A 23,594-nucleotide genomic window follows, 5' to 3' on the forward strand; every position below is an offset into this window, starting at 1 on the left:
TACGTGCTAAAGATCACTGTATCCTAAATAGGAATTCTATAATCTGAACAAACAGAAATCCCCTGCTCTTTCTGGTACTGGTACAATATCAGCAATTAGCTGCTGAGTCCCAGACTGTATCCCAGAAGATGAGAAGAACAGCTGCTTTGGCTTATTAATGGCCACTGGTGTTATCGTGTTCTATTTTTAACTTGGGCATTGTATTGTCTTAACTCCCTGCAAGAGAAAGAGGAATCTACAAAAATTATCAAGAAAGTTCAGTCATCTTCATGAGTGCTCCTGATGCTTTTAACCTTATCAAACCCTACCAGATGTTTTCTACAAGGAGTCTTTCCAAAATTTCTGGTTTGTGCTCACAGAAAGCTGGTTTTATTAAGATTCAGTCATCAGCATTGTACATGTCACACTGTAAGAGTCCTGCATATATCTCCCAAACCAGCAGATTCCTAAAGGAATGACAAGCAGTGTCTATATGGAGGCATTATGTCAAAAGACTCTATTATTAATGAGGCAAAGCCTGATTTGTAAAAATCAATACGCAATGTTAAGTAGATCTGCATGGGCTTACAGTGGCTATAAATTAACTTTTTTTTCAGCAAATGTAAGTACAAGAGATATAAATATGCTAACCAGTTCAAAATTCTTTGATGAAAGCTAAAACTAATTTGTGTGCTATAATATGCAGTCTTGTTGAATGCAATCTTATGAGCTGTAGCAATCTTGACCGGAGTTTAAAGGTATACAGTCACTGAAATGTTCATTAAGCATTATCTCAAGAGGCAGTTCTGTTTGCTAGAATGATCTTTTTTAATTAGCGAAATACAGAACCACATAAAAACCTTCAGCTGTTGTTGCCTTCTGCTTACACAACATCTTTCTGCTGCCTGAGAACAAAATTGCTCTGTAATTGTATCCTCCACTGCAAATAAGCAAAAATATACTCCAGGAAAGGCCTAGTGGTTCTTAACAGGGTCAAAATAAAGATGAAGAATCAAGTACCTTGCATGTTAATATAACACAGTTTTCATTCCTGTCTTTCAGAATCTCTTAATGGTAGCTATTTTGTTAAGAAAAATGATGATTGTTAATATCATACGAGTTGTGTGAAATCAAAGTTGCATTCACCAAACAAAATATCCCACCCCTCAAGCTATGGTTAAAAATAATGTAAAAAACCCCCAATCCATGGAAAATGGAGAAATAGTAATTTTGGCCAGGCATTGTGCAATTAGACCTATCCTAATGCTCTCTGAAAAAAAGCAACATATTCTAGCTACATTTTTGATATGTCTTGGTTTTTTTGACTTGATTAATCATTGGTCAATGCCAGAATGATTGACTTGTCATCTCCCCCATCTTACTGTCAGATGAGAGATAAAAGCTGGGGATATTTTACTGATTATTATCTACTCATCCAATTATTTCTGCCCATTTAAGAAATGGTTCCAAATTGATAAAATCCAGTAGCTTCCAGAGAATTATTTCCATCTGATGGCCATGGAAGAGATTGATCTAAACTGTGTATAATTTGTGTATAATCTATGTATATCCATGAAAATTCTGGCTGTAGCAAGAGATTGTAAATAGGCATGATATGTAATGATCGTGAAAGGGTGCATGAGGTTTGTAGGATGAGGTTACAGAGTACAAGTTAAATAGGTGTAAATAGTCATTCTCTCAGTCAATGAGTGTGCAGTAAACAAGGGAGCACAAAACTTCCAGTATAGTCTTTAGGATAAACAAGTCAGCACTTCTGAAACATAGTTAGCTTTCAGATAAGCAATAGGTACTTAGCTCAATAGTTATCTGAATGCAAGAGCCCAGCCTGTAATTTTGCCTGCACTACTGACTGTACAAGGTTTGAATAGAGCTGCAAAAACATCAATATGCAGATGCCTGTTGCATCAGAAAAGCAAATACATGAAGAAACCAACCAACCAACACTGCAGCTCAGACAACAGCCATTTTTTCCATCATTATCAATATACACATGCCTTAGCTGAGGAGAGAGTGAAGGAAAATCATTCACACCAATTTTCTCCATTACTCAAAATAAATGCACAGTGAATCCAGAAAGACAAAAAAACATCACACAGCACTGCAAAACAGTAAAGTTGGTGAAATCAAATGACAAGCTGATAAAAAAGTATATGATCCATAAAACATTGTGAGAAAAATGAGAAGAGGGAAGCAGAGATCTAGCAGTGTAAAGGAGGAAGCTGAAGAAGCTGGGGACCACACACACTTTTATCATCTCAGTTTTAACTTCCCAGGACTGGGTGACAACTTGCAGTGAGAAGTAAGTCCAAATATGTCCCACAAGGACAGCAGTGCAGAGGTAATTTCAGATTGAGCAAATGACATTTTTGTTTGCAACTTTGAACATTCATTCCTCTGCCAAAGACATTTTTAAAAGGAATTATATTTTGTTTCATGTACTTAGAAATTCAGTGACTTCTCACAGAAGCTGTCTGCACTGTGATTAGGAGGAAAGGGTCTTAGTTCACCTCATCTGGTCAAGATCTAGATTAGAAACATGCATGCAGGCAGCTCTTCCTTCTTCTGATCATCATCTTGGCTTTCATATTTTAATGAGAATGACTAGATGAAATTTTGAGGATGAAATGTAAACGATATTCTAATAAAAACCATGTCACAGGTCAATAGCTTCACGGACATAGGAAAAAATCATGAATTGCTTCACTACTAATATTTGTTTTAAACTAAATGAGGGCATTTTTGAGGTCAGTTAAAGGTGCTGCTGCCTCTTCACCTCACGTATTTTCAAATTTGTAGCTTCATTGTCTTGGCAGAAGTATTTTAAGACCAGCTTTTTTTAGCAATCTCAGATACTGTACTGTTATGCAGGGATAGGTAAAGGAAACTTTTTTTGTTCTTCTCATCTGTTACTAGCTGCTGAAGATCATTTAGAGCAAGACACAGTTTAACAGTGAAAGTTCTCATCTACTAATGCCCTTTCCCCTCATTTTCAGGCTTTTGGAAATAATGAAGAGGAGGAATGGAGAAAGCAATTTTTTTTTCTCTGAATTAAAGGTTAGATGTAAGGATATTTTGGACAAACATGGCCTTAACAAAGTTACAGTGTGTTTATGTTACAACAGAACCTGCAATATTTTCCTCATTTGTCCCAAGCACATCCATGGTATTGCAAAGGATTTCTTTTAAAGCTCCCTGAATGCTGGGAAAACCATAATAACGTCAATGAATGATAAATAAGAGAAAAGGATTGCACTGGTAAACTAGATTTCAAAAAGCATTAACTTCCTCTTCTTTGCAGATACTTTTTGCAAATACCACATAGTACCTTTATAGCACAGATTTAGTTGCCCTTTCCTCATATAACCTAAATTTCACTAGATTTGACTTTCATTGCATAAGATTTGAGAAAAAAAATATACTCCTGGCATAAAACTGGAATTTCCTTGAGTGCAACAGCCAGTGCTTCTAAGAGAATTGGGAAGATTTAAACAGCATGCACAGAAGCAACAATCTTGTTACTTATCAATTCAGCAGTATAACCCATCCAATAAATACTATTTAAACTCAACTCAGAATTAATAAAAACAGTAAATAGTAGTTTAGGTCAGATATTCTAATGGAGCACTATAATGATTAAAGAACTGATTATTTTTGCTTTTGTAGTAAGAGGAATTACATTTCTTATTTTATTGCAGAAAGTAAAAAAAAATCAGAGACAAAGACATTTCTTCCAACAAACAGTGTCCTATGTCTGGAAAGAATCAGTATCCCATTAAGGCAATTATCATTCTCATTTGGGATCCTGATAAGTTCTTAAATAGTCTGTCATTAAGATAATATAAAGCACATCTCTTTAATAACATCTCTTGAATTGATGAGACCCTTATTAATATCATCAAAGGTCCCAGAAGAACACCTCCATTTTTTGTGAGTGTTCTGTTCAAGATTATTTTGGTGTCATTGACACTGCTCTTTATATAATCAAGCTTGCATGCAGTCCTCTTCTTCAGTTTTCAAGACAGTTTAGCAAGTGTGCATGTATCAATGTGATGCAGCTCCATTTACAGAAGCAGCTTCTAACATGAAAAGAATATATTTCTTCTTCATTATTTTTTTATTTTTTAAGTACAAATTACTTCAGATTCCAATTAATCTATTATTATCTAACGAGGAGAAATTTTATATAGTGTTTTTACAGTAGAAACATGCCACAATTTAAAATGTCTATTCTGAAATAACTTATTTCCAAAAAGCATATCCTTTTGCCCCTCCTGTTCTGATACCTGATGGTCACACTGCACTGATATTTTGTATTGAGAAGAATAAAATACACTAACACTCATTCACCAGACTAGAATCTGGATTAAGAACAGGTGGATACCCCCTTTGCTGTCCAGTGTGAGAAAGACAATCCATAAATTGATTAAGCATTATATCCCAGATACAATCATATTAGCCCAAGTTAAAAATGATTGCTTGATTCAGAGGGGGGAAAGGGAAAAGGAAAAGCTTGAATGGATAAACATATGCCCCTTAAAATTCTAAAAACAGAAAGACCCCTTTGACCACAGACATTAAAAAGTAAAGAACCCTTCTGTCCCACTGCCACAGCTGTGATGCACAAAAGTGGGAAGCTGTCCGACAGCTGTCAGATGAACCTGACAGAGACCATGAATGTTGGTGTTCCCTGAAAATCAGGCTGTTGATGCAGGTACTGGCTGCCTACTTTGGTAGCTACGCAAGCACTAAAATTTGCCCAGCCATCCACATGAACTCATCACTTTTAGAATGGCTATCATTTCAGTTCAGATGCCCAGTACTCAGCAAATCCTACAAACACTATTAAAAATTGCATGCAGAACATTGTTGAAAAGCTGGTAATTTATTTGTATACTTTAACAAGGCCAGGACTGTTCTAAATGCCTCTTTACCTTTTTATATTCACCTTGTGGTTCGAACTGTCATGTTATATAAAGCTTAAAATACCACTGAAAACAGGGAGAACATGTGAAAATACCTCCATGCTGTTTGATAACAAAGTCTCTCTAGGAAAGTACCGAAGAAAAAGTGTTCATGTCAGGATAATTGCCACCGTTCAAGAAGTTTGTATAGTTACAGTGATTTTAAAATGAATTAAAAGTTACAATGTATTCAATGCAATTTCAGACACCATTAGTCCAGACAATATTTGTGGAGTTCTGCATGAAAAGGTGTTATTTTCTTATTCTCTATCATTCAGAGGTACTTTTGCATGCACTGAAAATTTTCCTTATCCTTTCTTTCTGGTTTTTTTTCACCTACAAAAAAGTTTGCCACCAAAAAGAAAAATGTATACACATGACCAATATTTTACCAAAATACTTAAGCTGAGACACTTTTCTAATTCTCTTTGATGTGTGCAGGACATTTGTTCTGTTCCTTCTGCATAACTTTCAAAATGTTAAGACTCATGCAAAAATGAGTAGCTAATTCAGAATGCTGAGAGGAAAGACAACCTGCCAATCTGACATAAGTAAAACCTGGGAGAACTGTGTAATTAGGTCACTCTTGGAGCCAAGCAAACATACTTTGTGGGCTGAGTTGCAATATCCCCATTCCTATCAAAAGATCTTCTTGGAGACAGAAGAGACCTCAAAGCAGTCCAAAACTTCCTCTTGAGGGGAAGCAGAGGGGCAGGCACCAATCTGCTCTCTGGTATCACTGACAAGACCTGAGGGAATGGCCTGAAGTTGTGCCAGGGGAAGTTTAAATTGAATATTAGAAAAAGGTTCTTCTCCCAGAGGGTGTTTGGGCACTGAAACAGGCTCTCCAGGGAAGTGGTCACAGCACCAAGCCTGTCCAAAAAGCATTTCAACAATGATATCAGGCACATGGTGTGATTCATGGGCCTGTCCTGTGCAGGGTCAGGAGTTGGATTTTGATGGTCCTAGTGGGTCCCTTCCAACTTGGGATATTCTGTAAGTCTATGACTCTATGATTCCATCACTGCAAATGGATGTGATGGAGGATTGCTTTAGTTGCAAAGCAGGACAAGTAGCAATTGCCACAGCGTCATTGAAAGCATTATGAAGGATGGATTTAGATGACTTCACTAACCCTGAAGCAAGTAAATTATGCTAGATATCCTGATTTCTAAAAGAGTTCCCAGAGAATGAGTGCCTTAATTTGTTTTCTCAGCTCTCTAGGGCCCTCTTAAATGAAGGAAAATCCATTCAAACGCTTCATCTGGCAAACAATTTAGGTAGCTTATTGTATATGAACAGGTTCAACTCTTCTACAATTCAGTACTATTTGCCCTCTTGAATTCTTTACTGTTGCTAAGAATATTGCCACAATTTAGAAGAAAAAATGAAAAAGGCAAATGATCACAACTAGTAATAGAAACAATCTTTGTTATGGAACATTGTCTTCCATAATTCATCTGAAAAATCTTGTACAAAATCAGGATGGGATTACTTAGTTACTTAGAAAACCCCTCAATTGCTTTCTTGTTGCTGGACTTAGTCTGAGCATTTGCTCTTTTGCTATTGTGCTTCTGGGTTCTTTTACTTCTACCAACCATACCAGAATGGCATCAAGGATGAAACAATTGCATTTTAACATGAGATCTCCAGTACACCTTTTTTTTCCTTAGCTAATGCAACCCATATGAAAGAGCAGGGTGCATGTGCTAGGAAAAAAGTCACCTCCAGTTGTTTTGCTGTCTCATTTCTTTAAAATATTGCATGATTTTTCAAATTTACTAAATAGATGTGTTTTAAATCTGTGATAAATTCATGGCCATGAAATGACATACAATCAATGCATCTATCTATCTATCTATCTATCTATCTATCTATCTATCTATCTATCTATCTATCTATCTATCTTCTCTATCTATATACAATTTATATTGCTGTGTACAGATTTCCTCTCCATTCCTGAGACTGTAGATTGAACTGCAGGTACATGGTTCTGACTGCTTAAACAAATTAGTAAAGTAGTCTGGCACCAATTAGTCTTAGAATGAGAACACTTTTAAAGGGAAAAAAAGAAAAGCAACTGAGGAGTGAAAGTGCCCAAGCACCACCAGGAAATAGGAATAAATCTATTTACTTCTTATTTATTTCCATATCTAAGTATACTGGGTCTGGTTGGGATGGAGCTAACTTTCTTGGTAGCAGCCTGTATGATGCTGTATTTCAGATTTGGGACTAAAATGCTGTTGATAGCATATGACTGTTTTTGCTGTTGCTGAGCAGTGCCTGCACAGTGTGAGGCTTTCTCCATTGCTCCGTCTGCCCCTCAGTGAGGAGGCTGGGGTAGATAAGAAGTCAGGAGATCACACAGCCAGGGCAGCTGATCTGAACTGACCAGTGTGATATCCCATACCATATGACATTGCGCTCAGCAGTAAAACTGAGCATGGATTTGTCTTCCATGGTAGTGATTGCTTGGACACTGGCTGGCACCAGTCTGCTTGTGGGAGGTAGTGATTGACTTTCATTGCAATAATGGTGGATTTCTTTACTCTTTCCTTCACTGTCTTTAACTTGACCCCAAAATTTTCTGTTTTGCTCTTCTGATTCTCTCCCCCATCTTGCTGTGAATGAGCTGCTATGTGGATGCTTAGCTGCTGGCAGGGGTCAAATCACAACATGAATTAATATTAAACTAGGGATCCAATAAATGAAAATCACATATTTAAATGGAATCACAAAATATCTTAAGGGATAGCTCATTTTTTCAAACACAGTTGATCTATAAATTATAGGACTCTAGAAGTAAAATAAAAACATTTCAAATGCCTTCATCTCCAGAACAGTAAAGGAAATTAGAAGTTCAGGTTCAGTTTGACAATCCATTTACAACTTGCAATACTGGATCTGTGAGCCCAATTTTTAAAAATTAAAATGGGCATTTCAACTTTAAATAAAAGCTCTACTGGGAAGAATTCGTTGAGTGCTGGCAGTATAACTTTTAAAAGGATTAATTTACAGACAAAAGGAAAAATATGTATTAGAACTAAGGAAAGGAAATCAGAGATGAAAAGAGATGTGTTGTCAAAGCTATAGTCTGTTGCAATTATAGTAACCTAACAGCTCTGTTCTCTGTAGTCCAATTCTCTGTTCTAGAGTTAGTTTAGTTCTACTAGAAAAAGAAGTATTACAGTTTCTAGTGTTATGAGGTGGTGTCATGTTACTGGGAACTCTATAAACATTACAGCACCTTTTAAAATTTTGCCCTGTACTTTTAAACAAGGTCTTCAATGTTGGTGGGAGACTCTGAAAAAGTGCTAGTTGACGGTCATGAAGTGCCAAATGTTACCAGACTTTTGATTTTAATTTCAATATTTTGTCAACATACACTTTTGTTGCCAGTACTTCTGCTTTTTCCAGCAATACAAAAACATTTATGAGTACTGGTATTTCAAAATAATCTGCATGGTTTGAGGAAAGACTGCTTGGCATACTAGCCCCTTTTCTATGTTAAGAAACATGGTTTGCTTTTAGAAAACCTGCAAGCATTAGAGTTTCCTCCCTCAAGAATAAAACTGTTTGCAGTTTGAAGTGGATTAATGCATGCTAACAAACACACATTTTAACATGTGATGTAATTATACAAATGTTTGCAACTGAATAAAACATTCTTTGGACCCACTCTGATTAAGACACAGAGTTTATCCCAATGGTTCCCTTGAAGCAACTAAGTGTTATAGAAACCTATTCCAAGTGGATCACTTGGAATCCCATGAGTGTTTCACAGACAGAGAAAAGATAGGAAGTATTTTCCACAAAAAATCTTTTCTTTCTTCACTTTTTCCATACTGAGACAGTACAAGAACTTAGTTTGAACAATGCTGGGCAATTTCTGTAACTATGACAAGTAATGTTTGCCAGAGTTCGTTCCATACCTCAATGGATCCTTCCAGAAAAAATAATGTGTTACAGTTATGAAAGGAGCAAATGGAGACTGTTGTGGAACATCTGCAAGCAAAGTGAAGAGTGAAAAAGAGGAGGGAAAGCAACCATTATGGAAAGGACAGAGCACTAGTAGTGATACAAAGGAGGTGTGCAACATGGGCAGTACTGGAAAGCAAGAGTTTATAGCTTTCCAAAGAAATGAAGACAAATGAATTGGAGAGGCTCTGTTAAAAGAAAAGAGCAGTTGATATAAAAAAACCCTCACTTGCTTAGTTTTAAACATAAAGGCCAACTTTGTGATGTAGCTAGAAGGATAGTTGTGTTTACTACTCAGGTCTATACCATCAGAGGAAACAGACTGGTGTGAGTTTTGCTTATACCATAATTTAATTTTAGATTTCCGAACTTATTCAAAAGAAAGTATCAAGAATCTGCAGGATATAATAGATATTCATAGCTTCTACACAAAAGCTGAAAAAAAATAAAAATGAAAGTATACCATCGACCCAAGTGTGATGTACTGACCTACACTACCATGCTTGAAAAGAATGGTTCTCCTCCCTGCTTTTATGTGTGTTGATTCTAAAATTTCTCTGAAGCTCTCCAAAGGCATGGTTCTATGTGCTCATTTTATGCTTTTGTAGGACTATGTTATTAAAACTGCAATACTATGCATTAAAACAGCAAAGGCAAAAGCTTGAAAATGAGAACATTTCATAATTGAAGTCACACATAAAACTTTAAATCTACTGCTGCCCCTGTGCACACTTTTAGTGTCATACCCACACATTATTTTTCCCAAAGTAGGCCGGTTTCATCCAATATGCACAGTGGATAGTGCTCAAGAAGTGCCACCTCAGGAAGTGGTTTAATATTTTCGTGAAATTATAATTCAGTCTTTAGAAGCTTTTCAGCCCATCACTCAAGAACTTGGAAGTCTGTGGCCGATCGTTTAATCTCCAATATGACATTATATATTTTACAGCTGGAGAAACAGACAAAATCTTTTGAGGGTAACATATGGGCTCAGTGGTAAATGAAGGGTTATAATTTAGGACCACCAGACTACCACACATGTGTTCTGACATGATCCATTTCTTTTAAATGTGATGAACATAAGGATGTTCAAATCAGGTCAGACTGGAATCTGGCATCCTGTTTCTGACCTTGGGGAGCCAACAGGAAAGTTTGTGAGGACAGGAAAAGCCTGCAGTGAAAAAAAATCAATTGGATTTGTAAATATTGTCACATTTTCTGGAGAATATTTCAGTCTCAAATGACATCTAACTCTGGGATTTCCTGCTTTAAAAGTGATGGTTTCTTTTACTTATTAGCCATCAATTTTCTTCTAGGAATTGATCTTTGTGCTTTTTGATAACACGATTTCCTAAGTTCTGGTAAAGTGAGTTGAATTTGGGTATGCTCTTTATTTCTGGTTGTAAAACCCTGGAGGTATCAAAATAAGTACCTGGGTTCTGAGGTCACAATGTGGAAACCAGTAAAAAATGCTGGTTTACATAATTTCTGAACAAGATGATGTGGAAATTGTTACCTACAGAAAAATGAAAATTTTCAGTGAGTTTCCATAGCTGAATGGAAAGACATTGGTAAAACTGAAATAAAAATATTTATAAATCACAAAACCATGAGTGATGAGTCTTTTTCAAATTATAAACTTGATTGACCCTTCTGGCACCTTACACATAGGACAGTGAGATAAAGTTACTGGGATAGAAAAAAACACTAAAAGGGAACCAACCTAGAATCTACCCTGAATTTTTTATTTGCTGTTGCTTCTTTCTGCCATTTGGTTCCTCCTTATCTGGGACTTTGATGCAGTTTGAGTCTGGATGTTAGATATTAACATTCATTGAGCATAATTTGACACTTTTTGTTGGGGATTATTAGCCCAGACACAACTTTACTGGACCTAAATTACTCCTATTGCATGTATGCAGAGTTACTGTACTTGAAGCTGGCTGGTTAAACCCTATCAGAACAGTTCTGATGCATCAAAATCTGGGAGTTACTGTAATTATTGCAACACTAACACATTTAGCACACCTACTCAAAAACTTTCTTTTAAATTATTTACTAAGCTTTATATTGAACATTTTTCATCTGCTAAAGAAATGAAGCATGGCTGCTACAGTCTGTCACTGGTCATAATGGCTCCCACACTCTGAACAGCACGAGACTTTTTTGGAAAAAAATTGGGATGAAAAAAGATGGGAAAATTCAGGTGGTATGAATAGTGTCCCTTCTGACAACAAGAAGCTTGATACTTCTCACACTGCAACTTGCAAAATGCATTTTTTTTCTGTTTTGTTTTTATATTTAGTTGCTTCTTTTTCAAAGAAGAACAAAGGAGAATACAAAATCTCCTGTGTTCAATCACAACAGCATTCCTTAGTGTGCTTGTTAAAAAAGCACATGGACCATAAACCATGGACCTGTCACTATATTTTCAGTATTGCAGACGACGACCTCCTCATCTTGTTAAATGATTTCCTTTTGTGGGAAACTGAAACATGCAACAAAGTGTTTTTATTTTTGCACAATACTTACGTGGTACCACTGAAAAAAAGCAATGTAATAAGGGGTGATGTACCAAGCACTTATAATGCTTCCTGTATTTGGATTTTCAAACAAATGTGTTAATCCATGGTTTTCAAACAAATGTGTTAATCCATGCTAATCTGGTTCAGTCCTTTGAAAACTATTATATGATTTTTACAGCCCACTTGCCGTCCCTACTAGTATTACAAATGCCTTCCTTTGCATACATACTTTTATTTTATTGCACATTTAGACAAATTTAAAGCAAATAAAAAGACATAATTATGTTTGATTAAGGTAGCCTGGTGGTATATTTGTGTCAACTAGTTCAGTGTCTATAATTTTTTTTTTAATATATACAGGGGATAAATAGATCTCAGAAGGTGCTGTGTACTCCATTCTGGAGACCTACTTTGTTCAATTTAACAGGAATTGCAGCATTATTGAAAAAACAGGAGAGACATGCACACCTCTAGTGGATGATTCCCTAAGACTTGAATTACTCCTCAGAGATGTCCATCTATCTCTATTGATTATACAGAACATTTAGGAAAACTACATGCTGAAATAGACTCATCAGCTTTATACCTATATTGGCTGTAGGTGTCAGGGTGTTAGTGGTGGTGACAGGGATGGCTTCTGTGTGAAGAGGCTGCTGTCTTCAACCAGCCCAATTCAGGGCACAGCTGAACCCCTCAGCTGTGATGGTTGCACCTCCAGGAAAGCATATTTAAGAAAGGCTAAAAATGCCAGACAGAGAGATAGATAAGAAAAAACAGAGGAAGAAACAGCTCTGCAGAGGACAAGGCCAGAGAATGAGAATGGGAAGGGGATGTACTCCAGGCACAGGAGCAAAGTCCTCTGCAGCCTGTGGGGGACTCACACTGGAGCAGGCTTTTCCTTGAAGGACTGTTGCTCATGTGGAGCCCACACTGGAGAAGGTAAAACACATGAGAGAGAAGTAGAGAGAGAGATCAATAATTTTACATGTATCTCACCTCCTTCCCACTCCCCCTGTGCTACTCAGGGGGGAAGAGAGGAGTTTGCAGTCTGGACTGAAGCAAGGGGAGAAGAAAGGGGGAGAATAACGTGTTGCTTCACTATTTATCTTTGATTCTATCTATTCAAATCTATTTTAATTGTCAAGAAATAAAATTAATTTTTCATAAGTTGAATTTTGCCCATGATGGTAATTGGGCATCTTTATCTTGACCCAGGAACTTTTGTATCACATCTCCCCCGGCTCTGATAAGGAGGGGAAGTGAGAAAGAGTCTGAATGGGGATCTGGCTGCTGGCCAAGGTAAACCCACCACAGTACCTAAGCTGAAAAGGAGAGATATCAAGTCGTAAGTGGGGGAGAGGAGACACACCAGCATCCAATTTATTAAAAATATTTGTATTATTTTTCTGAAAAGAAAAAATCTGTGCCTAAGATTAAGGCATGTAATGTATAATTTTAATATCATTTCTAATTTAACTATAATTAGGAAATACAACAATTCTTTACTTCTCATAGGACATTCTTTTCCATTAAACCCATCTGTGTGATGTCCCACTGAATATGAGTCATCCCACTGACCATGAGATATGCAACAGTCCAAAAATGCAATACAGGCTTGCACAAAATCATAAAGATAGAAGACTGACTTTGTCAGTTCCCTAGTGTTTCAATTTTCTTGAAAAAACATGATTCTGTCTACTAGTATATAAGCATACTAGCAGAAGAAGCAAAAAATGAGTTTGTGGCATAGTTGGGCACATTCTACTTAGAATACATGCTGGCCTTGAGATTTTACAGTCTAAGTAACTAAGACTGAGCCAGTAAGACAGCAAAGACTCCTAATGTAACCATGTACTTAAATCAAAAGGTTGTAAAACCAAAACAAGACCCCAGCAGTAGTCTAGGTCACTGTTGCTCTCCAGGTTTCCAAATTAGCAACCTCAGTTTGGCCTTTAGTAATGATATACACACTTTACCAGTATTTGTATAAGATAAAAGGCATAGTGGCTTTGGAACTGCAGTGTGTTAACAGATGCAGAATTAATCTAGTCAGGTTTCCTTTTCTTAACATTTTTGATAACCTTGATGAAACAAACTGGTCCTGCTACATTCCTCTGATTGTCTGTCTCATTAAGTATGTACTGAGTAAAAACTGACAGCACTACCTAAGATACGCTTTATGGTATAAACACACCAATATTGAAACAAGTAATTTTAAGTCCTTCAAAACCAGATATTTTCTTCACGCAGTTACTTTTAATTAAAGATGCATCCACTTACAAGGACATTTATCATCACAATCATCATGCTGCTGGCAAGGAAACCCCTCATGAGAAATCTACCCTTACTAATTGGTTCCTCTTCAGAAATTTTGAGGAGAGACTACTGGAAATACATAGAAATTTCATTCCTCATCATGTGTAAATGTTAAAGATTTCTAAAATTTTATCACTCTATATTGGGTTTGCCCTAAAACTTCATGTCACTTTTCACCATGAAAGAAAAAGAATAAAACCAGCTGTGGGGTGATCGCTCTGATAACCTCTTGATGGTTTAAGGGGAACACCTCAGCCACTGGAGGGATGATCTCAGGAGCTACTGTCAGGAGACAAAGAGACTTCGGTGTCTCCCTGAAAGTGCTTAGGTCAAATTAATGGGGTTACCAAAGAATGAAGTGTTATGGAAATGCCATGACCCTTCTTTGCCACACCCCGTGACATCCTGTGGAGGCCCAAGGAGCCACCCCTCAGGCATCTATCATCCCCAAAATATTGACTATAATCACTCAACCTGCCTAAAGAAAAAAAAGGGTATAAAAAGAGTTTGGATATGACCAAAAACTGGGAAGAAAACTTCCACCACCTCTGGGAGGACAACCTACAAGCAATCCTGTCTCCCCCCACCCCATCGGACATTGCAGGGGTGAGCAACCAATTCTTACTCTGTTTTCCTATGCCTTGCTAATTATAATTTGCCATATCTCACCGGATGTATACACGTTAGTGGGAAGCAGCTATATTCTTCCTGTTGCTTTTGCTCTGGGTTACTGAGTGTGTTTAAATGTGGTGTTCAGCTGTTGTGTTTCTGGTTAGTAATCTTCTGTTAGGTAAGTTTGTTGTGGGAGGGGTATACTGCTGGAGTTGCTGTAGAATGTGTTTTGTGCCAGTTTCTTTTGGAGATTTCGTCATCAATCCTGAAGCTAAATGTTATAACCGACTAAGCAACCCATGTAGTCTTTGTCACATACTTGTATTAATAAATGTTATTTTGGGAGCTGATTCAGAGAAAGATATTTTTCTTGCTATTAAGTGTGGTCCATAAACTGAGTATCAAAGGCCTTTCCAGGCAGTGTGCTGCCCAGTGTTGTCTCTTTAGGTGAGACGCAAACAGGCTGGGTTATACAAAGCTTTGATGTTCTGGGACGCTTAGAGTTAATAAGTACTCCCTGGCTAAAGTGTGGTCCTCATAGGAAGGTCAAAAATCTTTCTAGCCTGTGTTCTGCCCATGGGTTGACAGGTAGTGCTGGGTTCATAAAGCTTTGATTGTTCGAAGGGTGCTCATAGCCAACAACTTTATATTAATACAGGAGTGGGATAAGAAATCTTCACATTTCTGCCTCTCCTTTTCACATGACACCACCATATTAAGTGTCTCTGCAAATGATGGACTTCAGTTCAGCCCCTCATATCTAATGTAAGTGTCCCTAGCAGAACACATATTGGTACAGTTTAAAGGAACCTCACATCTTCCCAGAAAACATTTCAGTTGTAATGAACTAATATACCTTGATTATATAATAAAAATACATTCCATCCAATTCTCAAATGTGTCTACTGGTATGTGAGGCTGTGGGGTTGCACAGATTCACTTTCTAGGGAAGGCGAGTTTTCTTCCTGCAGTCCCTTTTGTGGCAAGGATGAAGAACCAAAGATCCTTGCTCCTCAGTATTTCCACAAGCCAAGCTTTAAGTCAGCATTTCTCATGCCTCATCTTCCTGGAATCAAATTTTGCTGTGGAATGGAAACAGGACTGCTAACAAGTGAAATACTTTATTTTTAAAATAAGTAATCTATCTGCAATGGCATAAAACTTTGCAAGAGAAAGAAGCACAGACAAAATGCTTCTTAAGATAGTCTACCTAAACCTTCCATTCCATGCAAAGGTCAGAATGATCTTATGTATTTGTACTCAGCTATTCTTCCTGCTGACTCTATACTGCTAAAGTTTACAGATGTTGGTAAAATTTGTTGCTATTGTTAAGTTACATTGACATTTGTCTTATTAAATGCTATGTAAAGCCTGTGCTTTACAGTGTACATAAGTGCATGCATCAACATATGGTTAGAATCAGTAATCATGCAGAGTGCTATAAAGGTTTTATTGCCAGTATGCCACTTGTAAGTTATGTAGGTCATCCCAAACAAGCGGCAAAACAACTTTTACAGCAATATACCCTATGATATTTCAGTCATGCCACATAAGAGTATATCACAGCAACATTAAAGAAAAAAAATTAGCAAGCTTTTAAAATAAAATGTTGTTATTGAAACTGCTTTGATGTGACCCTCCACCTGCAAAGTGAGTTGCCTTGCTTGCCCATAAATCACAGAGATTTAGGGAACTCTTTGTCTTGGTTACACTATGCACATATTTAGTGAAACTATAATGCTGTCAACTTCTTTTTATATTCACCATCTTATTTTGCTGCCCAGTTTAGCTTTTAAGATGTGTAATCATTTATCCCCGTTCTTAGTGAGATAAAATCCTACTTTGATTCTTCACAAGTTAAAATTATTTTTTTTCTGCCACACTGTTATTTGTAGTTAGGCTTTAAATTTTACTTGCTGCCTTGAGCTAAAATATATGTGAAAGAAGGTGCAAGGTCATCTACACAGGATATTAACATTTTTAGAAAACAAGAACCAATTCTTCGCATATCACACTATGCTTCCAGTCCTACTGCTTGCACACTGTAGTTATATCAAAACCTATTAAAATGCCAGGGATCACTTATTCAAACAGAGCTATGATGGCTAATCAGGAAATTTAGCATTGATTATACTGCATCTGCTTTTAAATAAGCAAATGAAATTTACCTGCTTAAAAGTCATGATCAATCCGTTTGGGACATCAAGGGGAATTAGCATATTTAATTACCTGGCAATGGAGCCTTTTTTCACTCAATATTTAAGACATACTGTCTTACTGCAAAAGGTAACTAACTGCTTTATGAATTGCATAAGAGACCTGGTATTGCTGTGAGGAAGTGGACTACTTTTACTTTGCCCTGCTACAGGATGATGAATATTATCTTTTACCTATTCAAAACTGGAGTCAGTGAGGTGCAGGGTTGATTAAGGAATGGCCAGACTCTCAAGAACCCACTTCCAGGCTTCCATTTTTATCCCTCTTCCTCAAATCCAACCTCCATTTATGTTTCTGATAAAGCTGGAAGTTACAGTAATGCCCCTCTGTGTGCACCTATGGAGGTATATAGAAGTAAAACCAAGATCAGGACCAAGGCCAAATTCATCTCCTTTCCACATTATGTGCCGTGGGAGTATCTGGAGGTATGTCTTTGAGATAACTGAGATACTTCTTGCAAAAAAGTTCACATAGTCCCTAAACCTCACACTCAGTAGGTATGTGGGTGATCCCAGAGCACTGAGCAACATTCCTCTATTTGCTTTTGCAGTGATCTTACATGATTAATGCTGGGCAGAAAAGACAATAGAATCACAGAATCAAAGAAAATGCTGAGTTGGAAAGGACTCACAAAGATCATCTAATTCAACTTTTAACCCTGCACAAGATCACCCACAAGAGTCACACCATGTGCCTGAGAGTATCATCCAAACTCTGTCAGGCTTGGTGCTGTGACCACTTCCCTGGGGAGCCTGTTCCAGTGCCCAACCACCCTCTGGGTGAAAAATGTTTTTCTAATATCCAACCTAAATCTCCCTTGACACAACTTCAGGCCATTCTCTTGAGTTCTGTCACTGGTCACCACAGAGGAGAAATTAGTACCTACCGCACCTCTTCCCCTTGCAAGGAAGTTGTAATTACAATGAGGTCTCCCCTCAGTCTCCTCTTCTCCAGCCTGAACAGACCAAGTGACCCCAGCTGCTCCTCATACGGCTTCCCCTCAAGGCCCTTCACTGTCTTCATTGCTCTCCTTTGGACACTCTCTAAGAGCTTGATATCTTTCTTACATTGTGGAGGCAGTTAACGCCTCCCTGACACCCGATTCCATCAGATCTCAGAAGCTAAGCAGGGTTGGGCCCAGTTAGTACTTGGATGGGAATACCGGGGGCTGTAGGTTCTAGTCCTGAGGACTTCACTGTCACCGTCCAAGCTTGCTCGGCCGTGGCAGGTGAACCTTAGGAGCATAGAGTGGGGCCAATTCTGCACATGCTGTGTCTCACCTAAAAAATCCGCTGTGCAGGTTTGAAGGACACACCCACATGGGTAGAGCCCAAATCTTCATTAACAAAGCTTAGGCATACACACATATATATACACATATACGTTGTGGTGCTCAAAACTGCACACAATGTTACAGGTAAGGCTGCATCAGTGCAGAGCAGAGCAACCCCCAGGACATGGTTGGCCCTCCTGGCTGCCAGGGCACTGATGACTCATATTCAAGTTACCATTGACCAGGACTCCCAGGTCCCTTTCCATGGTACTGCTTTCCAGCCTCTCATTCCCCAGTCTGTACTACATGGAGGTTTCCCCATCCCAGGTGCAGAATATGGCACTTTCCCTTGTAGAACTTCTTATGGTCGGTGACTGCCCAGCCCTCTGATTTATCCAGGTCTCTCTGCAGGTCCTCCCTGTCTTCAAGGGAGTCAACAGCTCCTCCCAGTCATCTGCAAAATTGCTTAGTATCCCTTCCACTCCTGTGTCCAAGTCATTTATGAAGATGTTGAAGAGCACAGGGCCCAAGACGGAGCCCTGTGGAACCCCACTAGTGACAGGTCACCAGTCTGATGTTCCCCCATTCACTATTACCCTCTGTGCTCGACTCATGAGCCAATTGCTCACCTACCACATGATGTGTTTATCCAGTTGTGTGCTGGACATTTTGTCCAGAAGGATCCTGTGAGAGACAGTATCAAAAGCTTTACTGAAATCCAGAAAGATTACATCAACTGGCTTTCTCTGATCATCTAGGTGTGTTACCTTGTCATAAAAGGAAATCAGGTTGTACTAGAGTACTTCAGAGAAAGAAGGAAACTTATAGTCTATACCACAGTCTGCACATCAGGTATGGTGTTTCATCCAGCTCAGGAGTCAGCAGCTCAGCTACATTGCAGACGTGGAGGTAGTTCATGACACCACAACTCTGAGATGTGCAGGTGTGCCAATTAAGCCCATGACCCTGCTACCTCTGGGTCACTGCACACCCTGAACCTCCACAGAGCTTTCTGTGTTGAGCTCTTGGTCACAGATTCTAGTCTTACTGCTCATTTTTTTTTCTCCTCCAGGCTGATTAAACATGAGGGAAACTGTCTTTTTGCTCTTATGAAGTTTTCTGTTATGTGAATACTTCATCTATCCTCTGTAAAGAGTTTCTTAAACAAGGAAAAGGAATTGGAGTTTTTGTTCGTGATTATTTCTGGATTATTAATTACCTTTAATTACCATGTAACACCAAGATTAAAATGCATTCTAAAACTTGACACTTCAATCTTATTAGCTTACAACAAGAGTATGGTAGTTTCTAACAATTCTATTTATCAAAGGTAAACTGCTTATTAAGACCTTCTAATTATTAAGGTAGTGTAATCAATCTTCAGTAAAATTCCATTAGAGTGAATAAGCCCTTGAGAAAACTGCTTGTGACTCTTATGAACTTGACCAATTCTGAAATGTATAAGAAATCTCTTTTCTCCCACCACGAAATACACATATTCAATTTTTCTACTTTGACTCTTTAGAAAGAAAAGCTTTTGGTTGATTGTTGATATGCCCCTGGAGCATTTTAATCATCTTGTAAATGCTGATGTTCTTATTATTCATTTTTTCATAAAAATTTTATTCCACAAACAGATAATTTGATGACAGGGAGGGTAATTCATAAATCCATTAGAAAGCACAATCTTTTCCCCGATGTGTTTACTGTCTAAATAGTTTAGGAATACTATTCTCCCTCTAATTTGCCTCTTTACTGCATCACCTGGTTATCATCCCCTTCATGTCATTTATTCTGCTCGTTTTCAGCATGCATATAGAGCTTGTGTTTCATAGGTCATCCACAGATTCTGTAAAAGCCTTAATTTCATCCACAATTTGAATTTTTCACATGTCTTATGTTCATTTTGGCTATGCCTATATTGCTGGACTGGAAATTCTTCCATCTGCAGGTGTGTGACTTAGTTGTTAATACTGGGATGGGAGGCAACCTGGGCTTACAGCATTGTCCCTTCCTTACTCTCAGAGCCATGTCCTCTGACCTGCCTCCTAGGCTGCTGGGAGGTGGTCATTTGGTAGTGTTTCCTTATCCCTGCCTGCTAATACCACAGCATTTGTCATTTCTCTGTCTCATAAACTTCATCCCTTTCTAAACCTCATCAGAATTTTTGCACTGTCATATATGCTTCATAACAATTGACTCAATTTATTGCTTATAATTTAATTTACAAATTAATGTTTCTTTATTCTCCCCCAAACTAACCTTGCAAAAGATTGTTGCAATTTTTGGTACATATTTTTCAGCATGGTTAAGAAAACAAATGTTTTGGAAAAAGTTAAATGTAGAATGATACAAAGGCATATTACTCACTCTGTGGTTTTTACAACAAATTAAACATGAAAATTATCTTTATTTTAATGATTATTTTAATAAGATTTTACAAATTAAGCTTCCTGCTTAGAGAAGAAATAGAAAATTGAAAACTTTTCTAATTCTCCACTACAAGAACTTGTATCTTATTTTTTAAGTTGATTTAAAATACAACAGGATTTTATGCAAGGATGTTGTCTACACAAGCAACACATAGCAATCCTTTTCACTTGCTTCCATCAGAATGATCTATTAAAATACTTGTTCAGCATTAGAAGAGGCTACCAATAACTAAATTATTTTTATGGTTCTTCAAGCTCTATTTTACTATGGATACCTTTGGCCTGTTGAGCCCCAGACATCTGGGAAAAGTTCAATGTTTTTCATAGTTCTCGGGGAGGGTATTCTGAAAAGAATAATAAAATTCTAGGATACAAAAGGAGATTTGTTTGTGCTTATGTGTTTTTTTTGAAAGCATGGGATTATTACTACTGTAGAGTTGGGCTTATCATCCTGGTGTATATCTTTATTTGAGTTATATTTCATTTAATTTCAAGACTATTTTTCAGTAGAGTAGTTTTTCATTTGAAGCAAGTTACTTCAAAGTAAATTAAACAATTATACATTAGAGATGATACAAGAATTTCTGTTTTGGAATAGTAAATGCTTTGAGTCATCCTATATATTTTAAGGCCTCATTTTTACCTTCTATGGTAACTGGAATTTAAATCCAGTTAGATACTTAGATCCAGAAACATTATATTGCAGATTTCACTAAATAGGATCTTGCAGTATTGTATACAATTATCTGCTAGATCCATGCAGAGGCATCCCTTGTACTTCTACGCTTATTGCTACAGAAAGCAGCAATTAAGAAATCAGATCACAGAATTACAAGACATGCTGAGTTGGAAGGGACCCACAGGGATCATCTAGTTCAACTCTTAACCCTGCACAGGGCCATTCCCAAGAGTCACACCATGTGCCTGAGAGTATCATCCAAATGCTTCTTGAACTCTGTCAGGCTTTGTGTCATGCATTTAATGCAAATTGTTAGTAAGGCACACAGAGGTATCCTTTTAAAGTTTTTTCCACTTTGCACAGCGTCACTGATACTAAAAAAGTGTCTATTAAACAGGAATGAAAAATTCTGGACATGTTACAAAATAAAAGACTAAGGGTTATGGTATCTTATCCCTTTGCATTCTCTTTCTTCATTTTAAAAGCCCCCCCCGGTACATGTATTCTTTCCTACTGACAAAGTGATGTATTCTTTCCCTAGCATACAGACCTCTTTAGCTTTGTCATTCATATAGGTAAGGCCTTCTTATAAGTAATTTTCTGCCAAGTTAATACACCAAAGCTTTAAAGGTGGAATATAAGAGCTTTTTAAAAGGTTTTAGGGTACCTCCTTTCACACTGTCAAGAGTAACTGCAATTCATTTAAGTCAAATGCTTCATATAAAAAGAAGCATTCACAGCAGCAGGGTTGTTATAGAAGCAGTTTATTTTCTATAATGGTTTTGGCCCAGTTCTTTAGTTTTCAAGTATTTAACTCATAGACAGAAATCGTTCTCCCTGCAAAGCATAAGTGACAGTTTTTTATGTAACAATCCTTGAATGCTGAATGACTATAAATACTTATTCAAGCTTTGCTATTAGTTTCTGACTTGCTTGGAATGACTTAGTATTGTGATAATGAAATTAAATGCTGTGACTTACTACAAAGTAATGGAATATACAATTGCCATGTGGTTTAGTTTGACTGTGGAATATGGCCAGTCTGTGTAATGGATGCTATTCAGAGAGAAATGGGACTGTAACATCACAAAGTGCAGGTAATCTAGTCTGATAATGATAGTCTGATAATCAGACCATCCATTCTCAGGAATCAGATCAAAGGAAGATTATTATCATTATCCAATCAATGACATTAGGTTTTGAGCTGCTCTGGCTTGATAGGTAAGCAAGATCTAAATACTGCCATTCTCATCATAAGTAAATTGTTTAAACATGAGATACTGGACAGTCCCTCAGGCCATGGGGGTGCATGGAGTCTATACAACTGCATCTGAGGTGTAAAGCTCTTTTCCCTAACTTCTGACTTTCATAGGAAGGATGAAGGCATGTTGGCAGGAGGGCAGGGTGCTGAGATGTGCTGCAGAGCACAGTGACCCACATCATGGCTCTAGCTTTTGAAACTTTAAAAAATGGGCCTGATTCAATAAAAATCTCAACTAGCATATTCTTTTCCTCCTTCTATTATATACTCTTTAAAATTTCTCTACTCCATTTGGTGAAGGTGTAAACCTCTTTAGAAATTTCATATGGGATTCATGGTCTTGCTTTCCTTAATCCCATTTTGTGGAGCCTTCCGAAACAGCCGACAAAGCCTTGTTGTTTTCTTGACCAAGCATTGAAAAATAATGGTTGAATATTCTTCAGCTGGAACACAGCTGTTTACATGTTGATTTGTCTTCTGAGCCATCTATATGTCTAGATAACCCTATTCTTTATAGCACCCTTTGGCATTAGCCTATTAATTCCCTTTTTAAAAAAATTATTGCTTTACCCGTTTCAAAATGTAAAACCTCATGTTTTGTTCTTTTTTCTCCCCAAAGGCATGTAAATTTAGCTATATTTATTTGTTTCTTTAGTAAGATCTAGGTATATACCAGATGGGAAGCAACAGATCTGCATATCTATGTATAATTCTGACATTTTAAAGTCTTTTTATAAAAACACAAAGTTATATTTTTATGGGCCTTCAAAATGAAAATATATCACTTTAGGCAAAATGTTTACAGTTTGCTTATCCACATAACAACCATTTGAGAGATTCCAAAATATTTATTTTCAATATTGAACTTCTTTTTATGGTTGATCCACTCTCTTTCAAAGCTGTTCGGTTTACACAACTAGTAAATTACTTTTCCATAATTGCTGTAATTACAGTCCTCCTCATGTGCTTACTCTTATCTCAAAACTGTGCTACTGCTGAACATTCTGGTAACAAACCTCCTCATGTTTATTTAGGAGGTAACGCAGAACACTCTGTAAACTAAAATATCTATTTGGGAAGCTCTCTGTAGTTAATGTAATGTGATATTACTGCTGGTAACAACATACCAGCCATACAAAAAGCTTTTAAAGACAACATATAGCTCAATGAAACCTTGAAAAGTTAAAGATTTCTCTATTAAAGAGCAGGCTGAAACCATGGCTTGACTATGTAATGTGAAAATATGACACTAATATAGTTTATGTCATTCCTACAAAACATGGGAAATTCCCATTCCACTTCTTGCACTAAATTATTTATTTCTTCCATAAGGTGATATT

The 23,594-nt window shown here is 37.3% G+C and overlaps 1 protein-coding gene across 1 annotated transcript in view; it reads right to left on the reverse strand.

Moving 5' to 3' along the window:
• Window positions 1-23,594, reverse strand: part of GPC6 (glypican 6) — an 801,791-nt gene that overhangs the window by 168,883 nt on the left and 609,314 nt on the right. The window lies entirely within an intron of this gene.

Source organism: Pithys albifrons, chromosome 1 (assembly GCF_047495875.1).
Source record: "Pithys albifrons albifrons isolate INPA30051 chromosome 1, PitAlb_v1, whole genome shotgun sequence".
Lineage (NCBI taxonomy): Eukaryota > Metazoa > Chordata > Aves > Passeriformes > Thamnophilidae > Pithys > Pithys albifrons.